Raw genomic sequence first — 20,226 nt, 5'->3', positions numbered from 1 at the left:
AGTGTGTAAGACTGATGAACAAGAATCTTTGATCCACATCCTTATCCAATGTCCTATAGCTAAGAAATTCTTGGGATAGCTTCCAAATAAGCTTTGCCAAAGAAATAAATGCTAATATCGAATGTCTTTTAGCTATCAAAAACAAAAATCATGCCATGCTCAACCCCCTCCTTAAATGGGAAATTTTTTCCCTTTTGCCATTTGGCATATCTGGACAAACTGTAATGCCAATGTTTTCAATAACACAGCCACCCCCATAAACAACTGTTTACGTTCTCCTCTAACTCTACTATAACACACAACTCTGACCCTTGTCTCACAGTGATCATTAAATGGTACCCTCCCTCCTCCAGAACTTTTAAACTAAACATGGATGGCTCCTACAACAGTGTTACCAAGATAGAGGGGAATAGGAGGTGTCTTCATAGACTCTAATGGCCGTTGGAAATTAGTTTTTCATAAAAAATGTATGGCCATAAACCACACTTATATGGAACTCATGGCTCTATTTCATGGTCTCAGCATTGCAAAGGAGCAACAAATATACAACATGGAAATCAAAACAGACTCTACTGAGGTAATTCACCTAATACAAGACATTAATATCCAAGTGTATACATTTTAATTTTGAAATGCAGGTCCTTGTTGAAGAAACTGGGGAATCCGCAGATCCGCCATAATTTTCGTGAAGGCAACAAAGTAGCTCACCTTCTAGCATCTCAAGCAACACTTTTGGAAGATATTGATAACATAACCTTTTTGTTGTACCCACTCCAGTGGGCTTTATCTACTACTAATCATGATAGAGGAGGACATTATGAGATTAAAAAAAGGTCCCTCTTAGTACTGATACTAACCTAGAAGCTATGGGAAATATTAGTGTTTGTAATGTAATAAATAGCAGTATGGAAGTGGAAAGTAGTAGTGATTGCAGTGTTATGTATAGCAGGAAGGTGAGGAACAATGTAATGAATATTTAATATTAATAAAATATCTCCAATTCAAAAAAAAATTGAACATCGTCACGGATATAATTTTATTTAAGTTGAAAAAAAAAAGAGGAAACAAACTAGTTTATTGTCCATTGAGTTTTGACCATTGTGCCAACTAACAACTTAATGAAAAAAAAAACAGAGGAGAAAAAAGGGTTTATAATCTATTTGAGTTTTGACCCATATGGCAATTGCTAACTACCAACTTGTTTGGATGGTTGTTAGCAATCACTTTATAATGTATTAATTTATAATATATTGTGTTATACTGTATAATTTTGTGAATATAATGTTTGAATAAATGGTTTCATTTAACATGATTTAGTAACATATTTATTGTTTGGTTTGAGTATCATACTTCACAATAACTGATAAGTTTAATAAATTGTCCTTACCATAAATTACTCATAAAATAATACAGGACAATTTCATTTTTCAAATTTATCACCAATCATGCGTTGCACATATATTAAGTTATTCCTTTCGTCCATTTTTATTTTTCTATGTTCAATTTGACATACTCTTTAAAAAGTAATAATCTAATAATTAATAAAAGAATAAATTTATTATTACACCCTTTGAATATATTAAATTCAATGTGTTGTGAAATGCATTATAAAATGATTATAATTAAAATAATAATAAATTAGGAATTAAGTTATAAATTATATTTTGATTTTTTTCAAATTGGACAAGTAATTTAATATAAAGAACAAGTAAAAATGGATGATAGGGTATGTACATATGTGTGTATATATATATCTACAAAGTGATATATTCCTGGCATTAACAAAAGTCAAAATTTCACAAATAGCTACTATAAAAATCATATTTGTGCTCTATAGCTACAGTTTGGATATTTCCATTTCGTAGCTAGACTTTAAGTTTGCTATACGTCTGATTTTTGAATAATTCGTATTTTTATTAAAATTTATACAATTCGATAATTTAAATATTTCAGTAATTAGACACGGGAATTTCTGTTGCTGAAAGGAAATAAATCTCTTAAATCAAGCAACGGTATCTGTTTAGAATTTCACACGAATATGGCTTCCTTCATGCCATCAATTTTTTTCATTCTAGGTTTCTGATATGGACGAATGCAATTCAACAACTAATCGATTGATTTCTTCGCTTAATATACAAGAAGGTACATGATACATTCAATTTGTGTTCTCGTATCTGCTGTTAAATGTGTATCAAAAGATTGTGTCAAATTATATAATCAATGAACTGTATTGGGTTCGTGTTTTTCGTTTTAATTGCGAATATAGAATTGATAATTTGGATTCAGTTTTTTCTGAGATTTTCTTTGCTAAATTGATTTTGTATTCACTTCGCATTTTCTAAGTTTTCGAATTGAATCAATCGATTGTGAATCAGTTGTGTCTAAATAGATCGTATTGTGTATAATTGTACTAATGAGATTTTTTGTATATGATGGAAGACACGAGTCGAGTTGTATTGTATTTGTATCAGTCGACTGTATCTATGTAGAATTATATTTGTATTTGTATAAATATCCTTTAATTCTGTAGTTTGACTTAATGAGTTGTATAAATTTTTGTATATGTATCATATTTTTAAATTGTATAAATTTTTGTATATGTAGTTGGACTTTATGAGTTGTATAAAATTATGTATATGTATCGAAATGTGTATGTATGGTTAAAGTTATATATTGTTGCCTAAATTCCTAAATTTTCTACTTGTTTAATTGTATACAACAATGTCTGCCATAACTATCTTGGTAATGCATTTTGGAACATGGAATAATTCAAATTGTTATGTGGACTACATTATCGAGTGGGTCATTTTTAAAGAAAATACATCTTATACAGAGTTGTATAATTTGATTGCACTATAATTCGGTGTGGATGTGAGTGTCAAGATCCTGGAAATTGAATATAAGGTGAAAGAAAGCAGCACTCCAATGGTTATACACAATGACATGGGTGTGAGAGTATATGTAATCTTAAAAAGGCTACAAATGAATTTAACAGATATCCAATTTGTATAACTCTATTGGATTAGTGTAATCAGAACAATGAACTGTGTGAGGGAATATCAATTCATGGGGCACCGAGTAGCTTCGGATCACTTGTGTAACTGGGGTTGATGGGTTTGAACAATAACATCTTGCGATTTCGAATTTGATAGATCAACTAACTGCATTAGAATGTGGTAACTATGATATGGTAATTTCGAATTCTTATCATAAGTAGGTTGAAAACAATCAGGTATACAATGATAAAGCGAAATTGAAGTCCGTGATGGAGCAGTATGCAATCGTGCCAACGATTTTAATTTAGAACTGAAAGATTAAATTCAATCAGGTAATATCTTTTGTATAATTCTACTCAGTTATTTGTATATATATATATACATATGTGTTGTGTATAAGTATATTTTGTGTGTTAATATACTTGTATAATTTTAACTATTTTATGTATATTGATTAGTTGTATTTGAATGTAGTTATACAGTACTTGTGTGTTTCTCTGCTGATTGTGATTGGATAATAAAGGCATCGAATATTAACAAGTCAGAAATATTCAAAATTAGAATATTCAACCCGAAACATATATGCTCTTTGAAAGATAAAGTGTATTTGCAGCGACAAGTAACTAGTAATTTGGTTGGTAGGATTGTTAAGCCATAATTGATAGATCATAAGAGGAAATGCACACCTAATGACATTAAGAATGATATGAAGATGGAACTAGGTGTTGATGTTACTTATCATTTGGCTTGGAGGGCTAAAGAAAAGACTCTAAATTCTTTGAGGGGGACGCCGGCAAGGTCGTACCATAAATTTTCTAGGATATTTGTATATTATGAGTATAACATACCCAGGATCTCATATACATTTGAAAAAAAGTGAAGAAAATGAGTTTCTCTATCTATTTGTTGCATTGGATCCTTTCATAAAGGGGTTTGAACATTGTAGACCTGTAGTTGTTATGGATGGGAGTCACCTTAGAAGTCCTTATAATGGAACATTTGTGGCAGCAAGCATTTTAGATGGTGCAGGTATGTGCAAATTAATTTTATACTATATATACTTATATATTTGAGAATTTATAGCTATATATACTTGCTTTTTGTAGGACATATATTTTCATTAGCATATGGTGTGATTGATTCAGAAAATGACGCCTCTTGGACTTGATTTTTTTAAAAACTAAGAGAATCGTATGATGAAAGGAGTAACATATGTGTTGTGTCTGATAGGAATGAGAGCATCATCAAGGCAGTTACTCGAGTGTATAATGATGTGCCATATTATGCTTGTATGTGGTACTTGTGAAAGAACGTTGCTGCAAAGTTCAAAAAAATTCACGAAAAATTAAGCCTATTATTTTATACAATGGCCAAGACATGTAATCAATCTGATTTTGATAGGCAGATGAAAACAAAAGAGAAGGTAGATATACAAGTGAAGAAATATTTGGAGTTAGCTAGATATGATAAGTGGGGTAGGATTTATGCATCAATTCATCGTGGGTGGTCTATGACATCAAACATAGCAGAAAATAAAAATACGACACTAGTATCAGCAAGAGAATTGCCAATTTATGATTTCTGGAGGAATGTAGGCTGATGTTTGGAAGGTGGAATTGTTATCATAAGAAAGAGCATCATTCACATTTGCACCCTTAATGAAAAAATTTCAGGAGATTCTTATACTAAATGAAGCAATGAGCACACAAATGAGGGTATGCTTGTATATACTTATATATTTATATGGCTTTTAAAGTAAGTAACCAACTTGTATGATTTTTATTTATTTTTGTATATTTCAGGTTGTACCATCGACTGAATATGTTCATAATGCCAATGACAATGGTAGAAATTATACAGTTTGTCTTTAGAAAAGGACGTGTACTTGTGGAATCTTTCAGTATGAAGAAATACCATGTAAACATGCTTCAGCTATTTTGAAGTTCAAGAATTTAGCACCAGAAGAGTTCTGCTTTGATTTATATAAACTGAAGACAGTGTTGAAGACTTATGAGATGCCAATATATCAATTGCCAGACAAGAAAGATTGGGTGATCCCTGAATATGTAATGGTTGATTTAGTTCTGCCTCCAAAGTTTAAAAAACCTCCGGGAAGGTCAAGAAAAAAGAATCGGAGCAAATCAGCAAGAGAGATGTTCAAAACTAAGTGAAAGAATACCTGTAGTACCTATGGAACTTCAGGTCATAACAGGCGTTCTTGTAGAAATAAGCCTCGGACAGTTTAGGATGATTTCATTTTAGTTATGTATGACATTTTGTATACATTTAGCATTGCCTTGCTTATAAAATTTGAATAATATGAAAGATCTATTGAAACAATTTGAATTTTATTCTTGATTGATGTTGATTTTTTTTGTATAATTAAATAAGATATACAAAGTATTACAGGGTTGTTTTTATTGTAACAACCCCTAAAATATTGTATGTCGGTATTTCAATTCTCGACGAAAATAATACAGCCTCTGTATTTTCGACATAACTTTTCATAGGTTGGTCCATATTAGGTGATTCAAATTTCTGAGTAACCACAACATCATTACCTACAACTTTCATGAAGAACACATCTTAAGATTCGGATTATAAGTAGATCAAATAAATTAATCTTTGCAAGATATAGTGCTGTGACAAAATTGAAAGTTTATAGAAGAAAATTCATATCTCACTGTAGGTTGCTCCAAATTGGTTGATTCTTGAACGATATGAAACTAGACTTCCATATCTACAATTCTTATGAAGACACCAAATCCTAATAAGGAATTTATCTTATTCAAACGTAGCTTCAAAAACGAGTATTCTGTTAAAAAGAACTCATCTTACCTACCATGGAAACATCTAGATACATTTGACATCATCCATGACATCAAAATTCTCCATTGAATTTTCAAGATCATCCTTTATGATTATGTTTATTTATTGTTAGGTCCCTCCTCCACACCTACAAATACCCACCTTATTTCCTTATTTTATTCACCAAGCTTTTTTAAGCATTTCTTCTCTCTATATACTTCTTCTCAAATATAGTTTTAGTTTTAGTAGTATAAAAATACTACTCCGATTATTCTTATACTCCGGGTAGTACACAAAACGCTCCAGCGAGAAGAAAAGGCTAGGGGTCCAAGAGTGTCTCAATTCATAGTAAACCTTCGGATTTAAGGTATGTAAGGTTTTCATAGCATTGGATTGAGTTCGTCCATGCGCCCAATATTTAAATTCATTATAATTGAGTTATAGTTGAGTTTTATCCAAATCTTGAATTCTAAATAAATTAATTCTTCTTCTATTGAGTTTGATATATTTATGCATTAATATTATTACTGTTATCTCTCATATTATTGGAATTATTATTCATGGCTACTTTCTCATGAATCCTAATTGATTTGATGTTCATGAATATTTTTATACATGTTTTGAGTAAAGATGTTGGCTTTTTATTATTTTCATTGATAAAAAGAAAGTTATATGAATTAATACTATATATGTATTTTATTGAGTTTTGAAAGAGCAAAAAAGTTGAGTTTGAATGAATTTGAGCAAATGATATTTTGAGCAAGATGTTTTGATGAGATATAACTGATGTTTTTGGAAGTATAATGATTGATGAACATAAATGAGATGAGTTTGATGATTTAAATTAAAGTCCAATGAAACTAGATGATGAGTTTAATATGAGCACATATTTTGGGAGTAGTATTGAGCACCGAGTTGGGTAAGAGTTTAATTGAATCAAACCCCAGAACTACGTAGCCAGCGTAGGATGGAGGCTATGCCTCTTAAGTCCCAAAAAGAGGACTTTGATGAGTGGATCCAAGATGGTGATGTCATTTACCCTGGCAAGGTATTGGATGGATGTGGCAACGACATCGATTCGTTGTATCATCGCTAGCTCATAAGTGATGGTTGTCGGTTAGAGAAACTCCCAACTGAGTAAGCATTGCTTATTACTATTATTTTTATTATTATATTTTAAACTTGCATTATATATTGATGTTGAGATGATGTTGAGTTCTGAGCTGAGTTTTATTGAGAGGAGTTTCTTGATATCTGTCCTTACCTTCCTTCCATTTTACATACTCGTACATTCCACGTACTGACGTCATTCGACCTGCATCATTTTATGATGCAGATACAGGTATTAGAGATCCTCAACAGGCACATCGTTGAAGATCATTTCTTTTCGGCTATTTGGTGAGTCCTTCTTGTATTCGAAGGAACTCCTTATCCTTTTATTACTGTTGAGTGTGATGTTTCTTTTGAGGTAGCCATAGACATGTCATTTGCACCATCTAAGAGTATTAGAGGCTTTATAGACAGAGTTTAATGATGTGATTGGAGTAGTTCTCCTTTGAAACTACTTCTTCAAAAAAAAAAATTCTTCTTTCATTAGATGTTGTTAATGGAGAGCCCATATAAGTATTCTTATTAAGTATTCCGCTGATGAACGAATAAGTGATGAGACCAAGTGGTTCTCTCAGAGGCCAGAGATGGTTTCTGAGTGCCGGCCATGCCTAGGGTACCCTCTCGGGGCGTGACAAACTTGGTATCAGAGCATAGAGTTCAAGAGTTCTAGGGTGTCTATGAAGCCGTGTTTAGTAGAATCTTGTTTATGGGTGTGTCGTGCACCACACTTATAATCAGGAAGCTATAGGACATTAGGAATTATTTCACTTCTTTCATAATCTGAGTTCGTGCGATAGAGTTTAACTCTATAAAAGCTTTCTTTCTAATTTGTGCGTTTACACATTTCAGACATGCCTCCTAAACGTTCAGCTAGTCAGAGGAACGCTGCCAGCACTGAGGTTCCACAGTCAGTGATGACTCCATGGAGAACTAGGGGCCGACCTGCAAGGTCTACTGAGGTACCCCAAGTACCTACTGTTCAGACCACTCCTACTTCTGAGGAAGATTTTCGAGGAGCGATTGCTATGCTCACCCAGTTGGTAGCTGCTCGAAATAGTAGCCAAAGTTCACCAACTCCTAGATCTAGTTATCAAGAGTCGTTTGCTGCCACGAGGATCAAAGATTTTCTGAGAATGAATCCACCAGTCTTCACGGGTTCTAACGTTGATGAAAACCCCCAAAATTTCATTGATGAGATGTGGAAGATACTAAAAGCGATGCATACTACAGAGATCGAGGGGGTTGAGTTGGTGTCTTATCAACTCAAGGATGTGGCAAATGTCTGGTATAACCAGTGGGAAGAAAGTAGAGGTGAGGATGCAGAGCCTGCTCTTTGGGATGAGTTTGAAAGAGCATTTCTTGATAACTTCTTTCCCCAAGAGCTATGTGAAGCAAAAATTGAGGAGTTTGTGAACCTCAAGCAAGAGAGTATGACTGTGAAAGAGTATAGTTTGAAGTTTATTCAATTGTCCAAATATGCCCCAGAAATGATTCCTCATATGAGGTCTAAGATGAGGAAGTTTGTCTCTGGCCTAGGCAAACATGTAAAGAAAGAATGTAAGGCAATGCTAATGATTTCTGACATGGATTTTTCTAGATTGATGGTGTATGCTCAGCAGGTTGAGGATGACAAGAAAAAGGATCGAGAGGAACACCTAAGCAAGAAGGCTAAGTCTGCTGGGCATGAGAATGAGCAGAAGCAAGGGAAGGGTAACAAGTCTTTCTTTCAGAAAAGGTCTTCCAATTATGCACCTTTCCCAACAAATGCTTTTAAACCTAATACCAGGTATGATCAGAGATCGCTAAGTCACCAAAACTTCCGATCTCAGGGTTCTCAGTCCCAATTAAGTGTGGCTCAAGGTTCTAAAGGGAAACCACCATATGCTAGATGTGGGAGGCTCCATTTGGGAGAGTGTCGTGTGGGCACCAATGCTTGCTACGGATGTGGAAAGATAGGTCACTTTCAGAATGAGTGTCCTTCAAAGAGGCAGGGAGATGGAAGTAGTAGAGCTCAGTTTTCTTCTGCAGCTCCATAGAATAAAGGTAATCATAGAGGTGCAGCTTCAAGTGCAGGTGGGGGAACCAACCGTCTGTATGCTATGGATAGTCGCCAAGACCAAGAAAATGCACCCGATGTTGTTACTAGTATGCTCCGAGTCCTTTCTTTTGATGTGTATGCATTACTTGATCCGGGTGCTACATTATCTTTTGTGACTCCTTACTTGGCTAGTAAATTTGAGATCCTTCCTGAGTGTCTTCTTGAGCCTTTCAGCGTGTCTACTCCTGTTGGTGATTCTATCTTAGTTGAGAGGGTCTATAGAAATTGTACTGTATCAATCTATCATAGGGATACCATGGCTGACTTAGTTGAGTTAGAAATGGTTGATTTTGATGTGATTCTTGGCATGGACTGACTTTATTCTTGTTATGCTTCAGTTGATTGTAGGACCCGAATTGTCAAGTTTCACTTTCCAAACAAGCCTATCTTAGAGTGGAAGGGGAATTCTGTAGTGCCTAGGGGTAAATTTATTTCCTACCTTAAGGCCAAAAAATTAATCTCTAAGGGATGTATATATCATATAGTCTGAGTCAAAAATATTAATGATCAGACTCCATCTCTTGAGTCAGTTCCCATTGTGAATGAGTTTCCTGAAGTCTTTCTTGAGGATCTACCCGGAATCCCTCCTGATAGAGAGATAGAATTTGGTATTGATGTCCTTCCTGATACACAACCTATCTCCATTCCTCCTTATAGGATGGCTCCTGCTGAGTTGAAAGAGTTGAAATAACAACTAAAAGACCTCCTAGATAAGGGGTTTATTAGGCCAAGTGTCTCACCTTGGGGCGCTCCTATCCTATTCGTGCGAAAGAAAGATGGGTCCCTTAGAATGTGCATTGATTACCGACAACTAAACAAGGTCACCATTAAAAACAAGTACCCTCTCCCCAGAATAGATGATTTATTTGACCTACTTCAGGGTGCCACATGCTTCTCTAAGATAGACCTCAGATCAGGCTATCACCAGTTGAAAGTAAGAGAATGTGACATCCCGAAGATGGTTTTTCGAACCCGCTATGGTCATTTTGAGTTTTTTGTTATGTCCTTTGGATTGACAAATGCTCCAGCAGCTTTTATGGACCTCATGAACCGAGTATTCAAACCATACCTAGATACGTTTGTAATTGTCTTCATCGATGATATTTTGGTCTACTATAGAAATAAGAGTGAGCATGCTAATCACCTTAGGATTGTCCTTCAAACTCTTAAGGAGGAGGAGTTGTATGCTAAGTTTTCAAAGTGTGAGTTTTGACTTGAGTCTGTAGCATTCCTAGGCCATATTATATCTGGGGATGGAATCCAAGTTGATACTCAAAAGATTGAGGCAGTTAAGAACTGGCCCCGACCCACCTCTCCAACCGACATAAGGAGTTTCTTAGGTTTGGCTGGTTACTACAGGAGGTTTGTTGAGGGATTTTCATCCATATCCTCACCATTGACTAAGCTGACTCAGAAGAAGGCTAAGTTTCAATGGTCTGATGCTTGTGAGAAAAGTTTTCAAGAGTTGAAAGCTAGATTGACCACTGCTCCAATACTATCCCTACCCGAAGGAACGAATGGTTTTATAATCTATTGTGATACTTCAAGAGTTGGGTTGGGATGTGTATTGATGCAGAAAGGTAAGGTCATTGCCTATGCCTCCAGGCAACTTAAGACTCATGAGAGAAACTACCCCACTCATGACCTTGAGTTGGCAGCTGTGGTATTTTCTCTTAAGATCTGGCGTCACTATCTTTATGGTGTACATGTGGATGTGTTCACAGACTATAAGAGCTTACAGTATGTATTTAGCCAGAAGGAGCTGAATTTGAGGTAGAGGAGATGGCTAGAGTTGCTCAAGGATTATGACATGAGCATTCTCTACCACCCAGGTAAAGCAAATGTAGTTGCTGATGCTCTTAGCAGGTTATCTATGGGGAGTACAACCCATGTGAAGAGGAAAAGAAGGAGTTGGCAAAGGAAGTGCATAGACTTGCGCATTTGGGAGTTCAACTTATTGACTCTAGTGAGGGTGGTATAATAGTACGAAATAGAGCTGAATCATCTCTAGTTGCAGAGGTGAAAGAAAACCAAGATCAGGATCCCATTCTTCTTCAACTGCAGGATGAGGTTCACAAGCATAAGATAATAGCTTTTACCAAAGGGGGAGATGGAGTGTTGAGATATCAAGGAAGATTATGTATTCCAAGTGTTGATGGTATTCGAGAGAGAATCATGGCAGAAGCCCATAATTCCAGGTATTCCATCCATCCAGGTTCAACAAAGATGTATCATGACTTGAGAGAAGTATACTGGTGGAGTGGAATGAAGAGAGATATAGCAGAGTTTGTGTCCAAGTGCCCAAACTGCCAACAAGTTAAAGTTGAGCACCAAAGGCCTTGTGGAGTGGCTCAGAATATAAAGATCCCAGAATGGAAGTGGGAAATGATCAATATGGACTTCATTACCGGTTTACCACGAACCCGCAAACAACATGACTCTATTTGGGTGATTGTGGATAGGATGACCAAATCGGCTCATTTCTTGCCAGTGAAGACTACCAACACTGCAGAGGATTATGCCAAACTGTATCTTAGAGAGATTGTTAGACTGCATGGAGTTCCTTTGTCTATCATCTCTAATAGGGGAGCTCAATTTACTGCTCAATTTTGGAAGTCATTTCAGAAGGGTTTGGGTTCAAGAGTGAACCTTAGTACTGCTTTTCATCCGCAAATAGATGGCCAGGCAGAGCATACGATACAGACTTTGGAGGATATGTTAAGAGCCTATGTCATTGACTTCAAAGGTAATTGGGATGATCATTTACCCCTTATTGAGTTTGCATATAATAATAGTTTCCACTCGAGTATTCAAATGGCTCCTTATGAAGCTCTGTATGGGAGGAGATGTAGATCACCAATTGGTTGGTTTGAAGTTGGTGAAACTGAGTTGATTGGAGCATACTTGGTTCACCAAGCTATGGAGAAGGTGAAAACCATACAAGAGAGGTTGAGGACTGCTCAAAGTCGCCAGAAATCCTACACTGATGTTAGAAGAAGAGATTTGGAGTTCGAAGTGTACGATTGGGTATACTTGAAAGTTTCACCCATGAAAGGTGTGATGAGATTTGGAAAGAAAGGGAAGCTTAGTCCCCGCTACATTGGTCCTTATCAGATTATGAGGAGGGTAGGTAACGTAGCCTATGAATTGGAGTTGCCTCCAGAATTAGCTGTTATTCATCCCGTGTTTCACATCTCTATGCTTAAGAAGTGTTTGGGAGATCCTTCACTTGTTGTCCCAGCTGAGAGCATTGGGGTGAAAGAGAGTTTGAGTTATGAAGAGATTCCAGTTCAAATTCTTGATCGTCCGGTTTACAAATTAAGAACTAAGGAAGTGGCATCTGTCAAAGTCCTATGGCGAAATCAATTTGTTGAAGAGGCTACATGGGAAGCTGAAGAAGATATGAAGGCTAACTATCCTCATCTATTTATGCCTTCTGATGACGATATTCAAGGTAATATTCATTACTTCTACCTTTGAGTCGATGTTTATTCTTGAGATTGAGTCATTGACCATTTGAGTATCGGAGTTGATGTATTGATGATATTCATTCTTTATGTCTCCTATTTTCATCTTCATTCGAGGACGAATGATCCCAAGGGGGAGATATTGTAACAACCCCTAAAATATTGTATGTCGGTATTTCAATTCTCGACGAAAATAATACAGCCTCTGTATTTTCGACATAACTTTTCATAGGTTGGTCCATATTAGGTGATTCAAATTTCCGAGTAACCACAACATCATTACCTACAACTTTCATGAAGAACACATCTTAAGATTCGGATTATAAGTAGATCAAATAAATTAATCTTTGCAAGATATAGTGCTGTGACGAAATTGAAAGTTTATAGAAGAAAATTCATATCTCACTGTAGGTTGCTCCAAATTGGTTGATTCTTGAACGATATGAAACTAGACTTCCATATCTACAATTCTTATGAAGACACCAAATCCTAATAAGGAATTTATCTTATTCAAACGTAGCTTCAAAAACGAGTATTCTGTTAAAAAGAACTCATCTTACCTACCATGGAAACATCTAGATACATTTGACATCATCCATGACATCAAAATTCTCCATTGAATTTTCAAGATCATCCTTTATGATTATGTTTATTTATTGTTAGGTCCCTCCTCCACACCTACAAATACCCACCTTATTTCCTTATTTTATTCACCAAGCTTTTTTAAGCATTTCTTCTCTCTATATACTTCTTCTCAAATATAGTTTTAGTTTTAGTAGTATAAAAATACTACTCCGATTATTCTTATACTCCGGGTAGTACACAAAACGCTCCAGCGAGAAGAAAAGGCTAGGGGTCCAAGAGTGTCTCAATTCATAGTAAACCTTCGGATTTAAGGTATGTAAGGTTTTCATAGCATTGGATTGAGTTCGTCCATGCGCCCAATATTTAAATTCATTATAATTGAGTTATAGTTGAGTTTTATCCAAATCTTGAATTCTAAATAAATTAATTCTTCTTCTATTGAGTTTGATATATTTATGCATTAATATTATTATTGTTATCTCTCATATTATTGGAATTATTATTCATGGCTACTTTCTCATGAATCCTAATTGATTTGATGTTCATGAATATTTTTATACATGTTTTGAGTAAAGATGTTGGCTTTTTATTATTTTCATTGATAAAAAGAAAGTTATATGAATTAATACTATATATGTATTTTATTGAGTTTTGAAAGAGCAAAAAAGTTGAGTTTGAATGAATTTGAGCAAATGATATTTTGAGCAAGATGTTTTGATGAGATATAACTGATGTTTTTGGAAGTATAATGATTGATGAACATAAATGAGATGAGTTTGATGATTTAAATTAAAGTCCAATGAAACTAGATGATGAGTTTAATATGAGCACATATTTTGGGAGTAGTATTGAGCACCGAGTTGGGTAAGAGTTTAATTGAATCAAACCCCAGAACTACGTAGCCAGCGTAGGATGGAGGCTATGCCTCTTAAGTCCCAAAAAGTGGACTTTGATGAGTGGATCCAAGATGGTGATGTCATTTACCCTGGCAAGGTATTGGATGGATGTGGCAACGACATCGATTCGTTGTATCATCGCTAGCTCATAAGTGATGGTTGTCGGTTAGAGAAACTCCCAACTGAGTAAGCATTTCTTATTACTATTATTTTTATTATTATATTTTAAACTTGCATTATATATTGATGTTGAGATGATGTTGAGTTCTGAGCTGAGTTTTATTGAGAGGAGTTTCTTGATATCTGTCCTTACCTTCCTTCCATTTTACATACTCGTACATTCCACGTACTGACGTCATTCGACCTGCATCATTTTATGATGCAGATACAGGTATTAGAGATCCTCAACAGGCACATCGTTGAAGATCATTTCTTTTCGGCTATTTGGTGAGTCCTTCTTGTATTCGAAGGAACTCCTTATCCTTTTATTATTGTTGAGTGTGATGTTTCTTTTGAGGTAGCCATAGACATGTCATTTGCACCATCTAAGAGTATTAGAGGCTTTATAGACAGAGTTTAATGATGTGATTGGAGTAGTTCTCCTTTGAAACTACTTCTTCAAAAAAAAAAATTCTTCTTTCATTAGATGTTGTTAATGGAGAGCCCATATAAGTATTCTTATTAAGTATTCCGCTGATGAACGAATAAGTGATGAGACAAAGTGGTTCTCTCAGAGGCCAGAGATGGTTTCTGAGTGCCGGCCATGCCTAGGGTACCCTCTCGGGGCGTGACAAACTTGGTATCAGAGCATAGAGTTCAAGAGTTCTAGGGTGTCTATGAAGCCGTGTTTAGTAGAATCTTGTTTATGGGTATGTCGTGCACCACACTTATAATCAGGAAGCTATAGGACATTAGGAATTATTTCACTTCTTTCATAATCTGAGTTCGTGCGATAGAGTTTAACTCTATAAAAGCTTTCTTTCTAATTTGTGCGTTTACACGTTTCAGACATGCCTCCTAAACGTTCAGCTAGTCAGAGGAACGCTGCCAGCACTGAGGTTCCACAGTCAGTGATGACTCCTTGGAGAACTAGGGGCCGACCTGCAAGGTCTACTGAGGTACCCCAAGTACCTACTGTTCAGACCACTCCTACTTCTGAGGAAGATTTTCGAGGAGCGATTGCTATGCTCACCCAGTTGGTAGCTACTCGAAATAGTAGCCAAAGTTCACCAACTCCTAGATCTAGTTATCAAGAGTCGTTTGCTGCCACGAGGATCAAAGATTTTCTGAGAATGAATCCACCAGTCTTCACGGGTTCTAACGTTGATGAAAACCCCCAAAATTTCATTGATGAGATGTGGAAGATACTAAAAGCGATGCATACTACAGAGATCGAGGGGGTTGAGTTGGTGTCTTATCAACTCAAGGATGTGGCAAATGTCTGGTATAACCAGTGGGAAGAAAGTAGAGGTGAGGATGCAGAGCCTGCTCTTTGGGATGAGTTTGAAAGAGCATTTCTTGATAACTTCTTTCCCCAAGAGCTATGTGAAGCAAAAATTGAGGAGTTTGTGAACCTCAAGCAAGAGAGTATGACTGTGAAAGAGTATAGTTTGAAGTTTATTCAATTGTCCAAATATGCCCCAGAAATGATTCCTCATATGAGGTCTAAGATGAGGAAGTTTGTCTCTGGCCTAGGCAAACATGTAAAGAAAGAATGTAAGGCAATGCTAATGATTTCTGACATGGATTTTTCTAGATTGATGGTGTATGCTCAGCAGGTTGAGGATGACAAGAAAAAGGATCGAGAGGAACACCTAAGCAAGAAGGCTAAGTCTGCTGGGCATGAGAATGAGCAGAAGCAAGGGAAGGGTAACAAGTCTTTCTTTCAGAAAAGGTCTTCCAATTATGCACCTTTCCCAACAAATGCTTTTAAACCTAATACCAGGTATGATCAGAGATCGCTAAGTCACCAAAACTTCCGATCTCAGGGTTCTCAGTCCCAATTAAGTGTGGCTCAAGGTTCTAAAGGGAAACCACCATATGCTAGATGTGGGAGGCTCCATTTGGGAGAGTGTCGTGTGGGCACCAATGCTTGCTACGGATGTGGAAAGATAGGTCACTTCCAGAATGAGTGTCCTTCAAAGAGGCAGGGAGATGGAAGTAGTAGAGCTCAGTTTTCTTCTGCAGCTCCATAGAATAAAGGTAATCATAGAGGTGCAGCTTCAAGTGCAGGTGGGGGAACCAACCGTCTGTATGCTATGGATAGTCGCCAAGACCAAGAAAATGCACCCGATGTTGTTACTAGTATGCTCCGAGTCCTTTCTTTTGATGTGTATGCATTACTTGATCCGGGTGCTACATTATCTTTTGTGACTCCTTACTTGGCTAGTAAATTTGAGATCCTTCCTGAGTGTCTTCTTGAGCCTTTCAGCGTGTCTACTCCTGTTGGTGATTCTATCTTAGTTGAGAGGGTCTATAGAAATTGTACTGTATCAATCTATCATAGGGATACCATGGCTGACTTAGTTGAGTTAGAAATGGTTGATTTTGATGTGATTCTTGGCATGGACTGACTTTATTCTTGTTATGCTTCAGTTGATTGTAGGACCCGAATTGTCAAGTTTCACTTTCCAAACAAGCCTATCTTAGAGTGGAAGGGGAATTCTGTAGTGCCTAGGGGTAAATTTATTTCCTACCTTAAGGCCAAAAAATTAATCTCTAAGGGATGTATATATCATATAGTCTGAGTCAAAAATATTAATGATCAGACTCCATCTCTTGAGTCAGTTCCCATTGTGAATGAGTTTCCTGAAGTCTTTCTTGAGGATCTACCCGGAATCCCTCCTGATAGAGAGATAGAATTTGGTATTGATGTCCTTCCTGATACACAACCTATCTCCATTCCTCTTTATAGGATGGCTCCTGCTGAGTTGAAAGAGTTGAAATAACAACTAAAAGACCTCCTAGATAAGGGGTTTATTAGGCCAAGTGTCTCACCTTGGGGCGCTCCTATCCTATTCGTGCGAAAGAAAGATGGGTCCCTTAGAATGTGCATTGATTACCGACAACTAAACAAGGTCACCATTAAAAACAAGTACCCTCTCCCCAGAATAGATGATTTATTTGACCTACTTCAGGGTGCCACATGCTTCTCTAAGATAGACCTCAGATCAGGCTATCACCAGTTGAAAGTGAGAGAATGTGACATCCCGAAGATGGTTTTTCGAACCCGCTATGGTCATTTTGAGTTTTTTGTTATGTCCTTTGGATTGACAAATGCTCCAGCAGCTTTTATGGACCTCATGAACCGAGTATTCAAACCATACCTAGATACGTTTGTAATTGTCTTCATCGATGATATTTTGGTCTACTATAGAAATAAGAGTGAGCATGCTAATCACCTTAGGATTGTCCTTCAAACTCTTAAGGAGGAGGAGTTGTATGCTAAGTTTTCAAAGTGTGAGTTTTGACTTGAGTCTGTAGCATTCCTAGGCCATATTATATCTGGGGATGGAATCCAAGTTGATACTCAAAAGATTGAGGCAGTTAAGAACTGGCCCCGACCCACCTCTCCAACCGACATAAGGAGTTTCTTAGGTTTGGCTGGTTACTACAGGAGGTTTGTTGAGGGATTTTCATCCATATCCTCACCATTGACTAAGCTGACTCAGAAGAAGGCTAAGTTTCAATGGTCTGATGCTTGTGAGAAAAGTTTTCAAGAGTTGAAAGCTAGATTGACCACTGCTCCAATACTATCCCTACCCGAAGGAACGAATGGTTTTATAATCTATTGTGATACTTCAAGAGTTGGGTTGGGATGTGTATTGATGCAGAAAGGTAAGGTCATTGCCTATGCCTCCAGGCAACTTAAGACTCATGAGAGAAACTACCCCACTCATGACCTTGAGTTGGCAGCTGTGGTATTTTCTCTTAAGATCTGGCGTCACTATCTTTATGGTGTACATGTGGATGTGTTCACAGACTATAAGAGCTTACAGTATGTATTTAGCCAGAAGGAGCTGAATTTGAGGTAGAGGAGATGGCTAGAGTTGCTCAAGGATTATGACATGAGCATTCTCTACCACCCAGGTAAAGCAAATGTAGTTGCTGATGCTCTTAGCAGGTTATCTATGGGGAGTACAACCCATGTGAAGAGGAAAAGAAGGAGTTGGCAAAGGAAGTGCATAGACTTGCGCATTTGGGAGTTCAACTTATTGACTCTAGTGAGGGTGGTATAATAGTACGAAATAGAGCTGAATCATCTCTAGTTGCAGAGGTGAAAGAAAACCAAGATCAGGATCCCATTCTTCTTCAACTGCAGGATGAGGTTCACAAGCATAAGATAATAGCTTTTACCAAAGGGGGAGATGGAGTGTTGAGATATCAAGGAAGATTATGTATTCCAAGTGTTGATGGTATTCGAGAGAGAATCATGGCAGAAGCCCATAATTCCAGGTATTCCATCCATCCAGGTTCAACAAAGATGTATCATGACTTGAGAGAAGTATACTGGTGGAGTGGAATGAAGAGAGATATAGCAGAGTTTGTGTCCAAGTGCCCAAACTGCCAACAAGTTAAAGTTGAGCACCAAAGGCCTTGTGGAGTGGCTCAGAATATAAAGATCCCAGAATGGAAGTGGGAAATGATCAATATGGACTTCATTACCGGTTTACCACGAACCCGCAAACAACATGACTCTATTTGGGTGATTGTGGATAGGATGACCAAATCGGCTCATTTCTTGCCAGTGAAGACTACCAACACTGCAGAGGATTATGCCAAACTGTATCTTAGAGAGATTGTTAGACTGCATGGAGTTCCTTTGTCTATCATCTCTAATAGGGGAGCTCAATTTACTGCTCAATTTTGGAAGTCATTTCAGAAGGGTTTGGGTTCAAGAGTGAACCTTAGTACTGCTTTTCATCCGCAAATAGATGGCCAGGCAGAGCATACGATACAGACTTTGGAGGATATGTTAAGAGCCTATGTCATTGACTTCAAAGGTAATTGGGATGATCATTTACCCCTTATTGAGTTTGCATATAATAATAGTTTCCACTCGAGTATTCAAATGGCTCCTTATGAAGCTCTGTATGGGAGGAGATGTAGATCACCAATTGGTTGGTTTGAAGTTGGTGAAACTGAGTTGATTGGAGCATACTTGGTTCACCAAGCTATGGAGAAGGTGAAAACCATACAAGAGAGGTTGAGGACTGCTCAAAGTCGCCAGAAATCCTACACTGATGTTAGAAGAAGAGATTTGGAGTTCGAAGTGTACGATTGGGTATACTTGAAAGTTTCACCCATGAAAGGTGTGATGAGATTTGGAAAGAAAGGGAAGCTTAGTCCCCGCTACATTGGTCCTTATCAGATTATGAGGAGGGTAGGTAACGTAGCCTATGAATTGGAGTTGCCTCCAGAATTAGCTGTTATTCATCCCGTGTTTCACATCTCTATGCTTAAGAAGTGTTTGGGAGATCCTTCACTTGTTGTCCCAGCTGAGAGCATTGGGGTGAAAGAGAGTTTGAGTTATGAAGAGATTCCAGTTCAAATTCTTGATCGTCCGGTTTACAAATTAAGAACTAAGGAAGTGGCATCTGTCAAAGTCCTATGGCGAAATCAATTTGTTGAAGAGGCTACATGGGAAGCTGAAGAAGATATGAAGGCTAACTATCCTCATCTATTTATGCCTTCTGATGACGATATTCAAGGTAATATTCATTACTTCTACCTTTGAGTCGATGTTTATTCTTGAGTTTGAGTCATTGACCATTTGAGTATCGGAGTTGATGTATTGATGATATTCATTCTTTATGTCTCCTATTTTCATCTTCATTCGAGGACGAATGATCCCAAGGGGGAGATATTGTAACAACCCCTAAAATATTGTATGTCGGTATTTCAATTCTCGACGAAAATAATACAGCCTTTGTATTTTCGACATAACTTTTCATAGGTTGGTCCATATTAGGTGATTCAAATTTCCGAGTAACCACAACATCATTACCTACAACTTTCATGAAGAACACATCTTAAGATTCGGATTATAAGTAGATCAAATAAATTAATCTTTGCAAGATATAGTGCTGTGACGAAATTGAAAGTTTATAGAAGAAAATTCATATCTCACTGTAGGTTGCTCCAAATTGGTTGATTCTTGAACGATATGAAACTAGACTTCCATATCTACAATTCTTATGAAGACACCAAATCCTAATAAGGAATTTATCTTATTCAAACGTAGCTTCAAAAACGAGTATTCTGTT

The 20,226-nt window shown here is 36.9% G+C and overlaps 2 pseudogenes; both read left to right on the top strand.

Moving 5' to 3' along the window:
• The first annotated feature begins 866 nt into the window (after nt 1-866).
• On the top strand, nt 867-4,302 carry LOC129894861 (uncharacterized; annotated as a pseudogene).
• Nucleotides 4,303-4,506: 204 nt separating this feature from the next.
• On the top strand, nt 4,507-5,242 carry LOC129895634 (uncharacterized; annotated as a pseudogene).
• Nucleotides 5,243-20,226: the final 14,984 nt, after the last annotated feature.

The sequence above is a fragment of the Solanum dulcamara genome, chromosome 7 (genome assembly GCF_947179165.1).
Source record: "Solanum dulcamara chromosome 7, daSolDulc1.2, whole genome shotgun sequence".
Lineage (NCBI taxonomy): Eukaryota > Viridiplantae > Streptophyta > Magnoliopsida > Solanales > Solanaceae > Solanum > Solanum dulcamara.
Note: the sequence above shows the minus strand (reverse complement) of the source record. Positions and strands in the feature narration are given on the sequence as shown.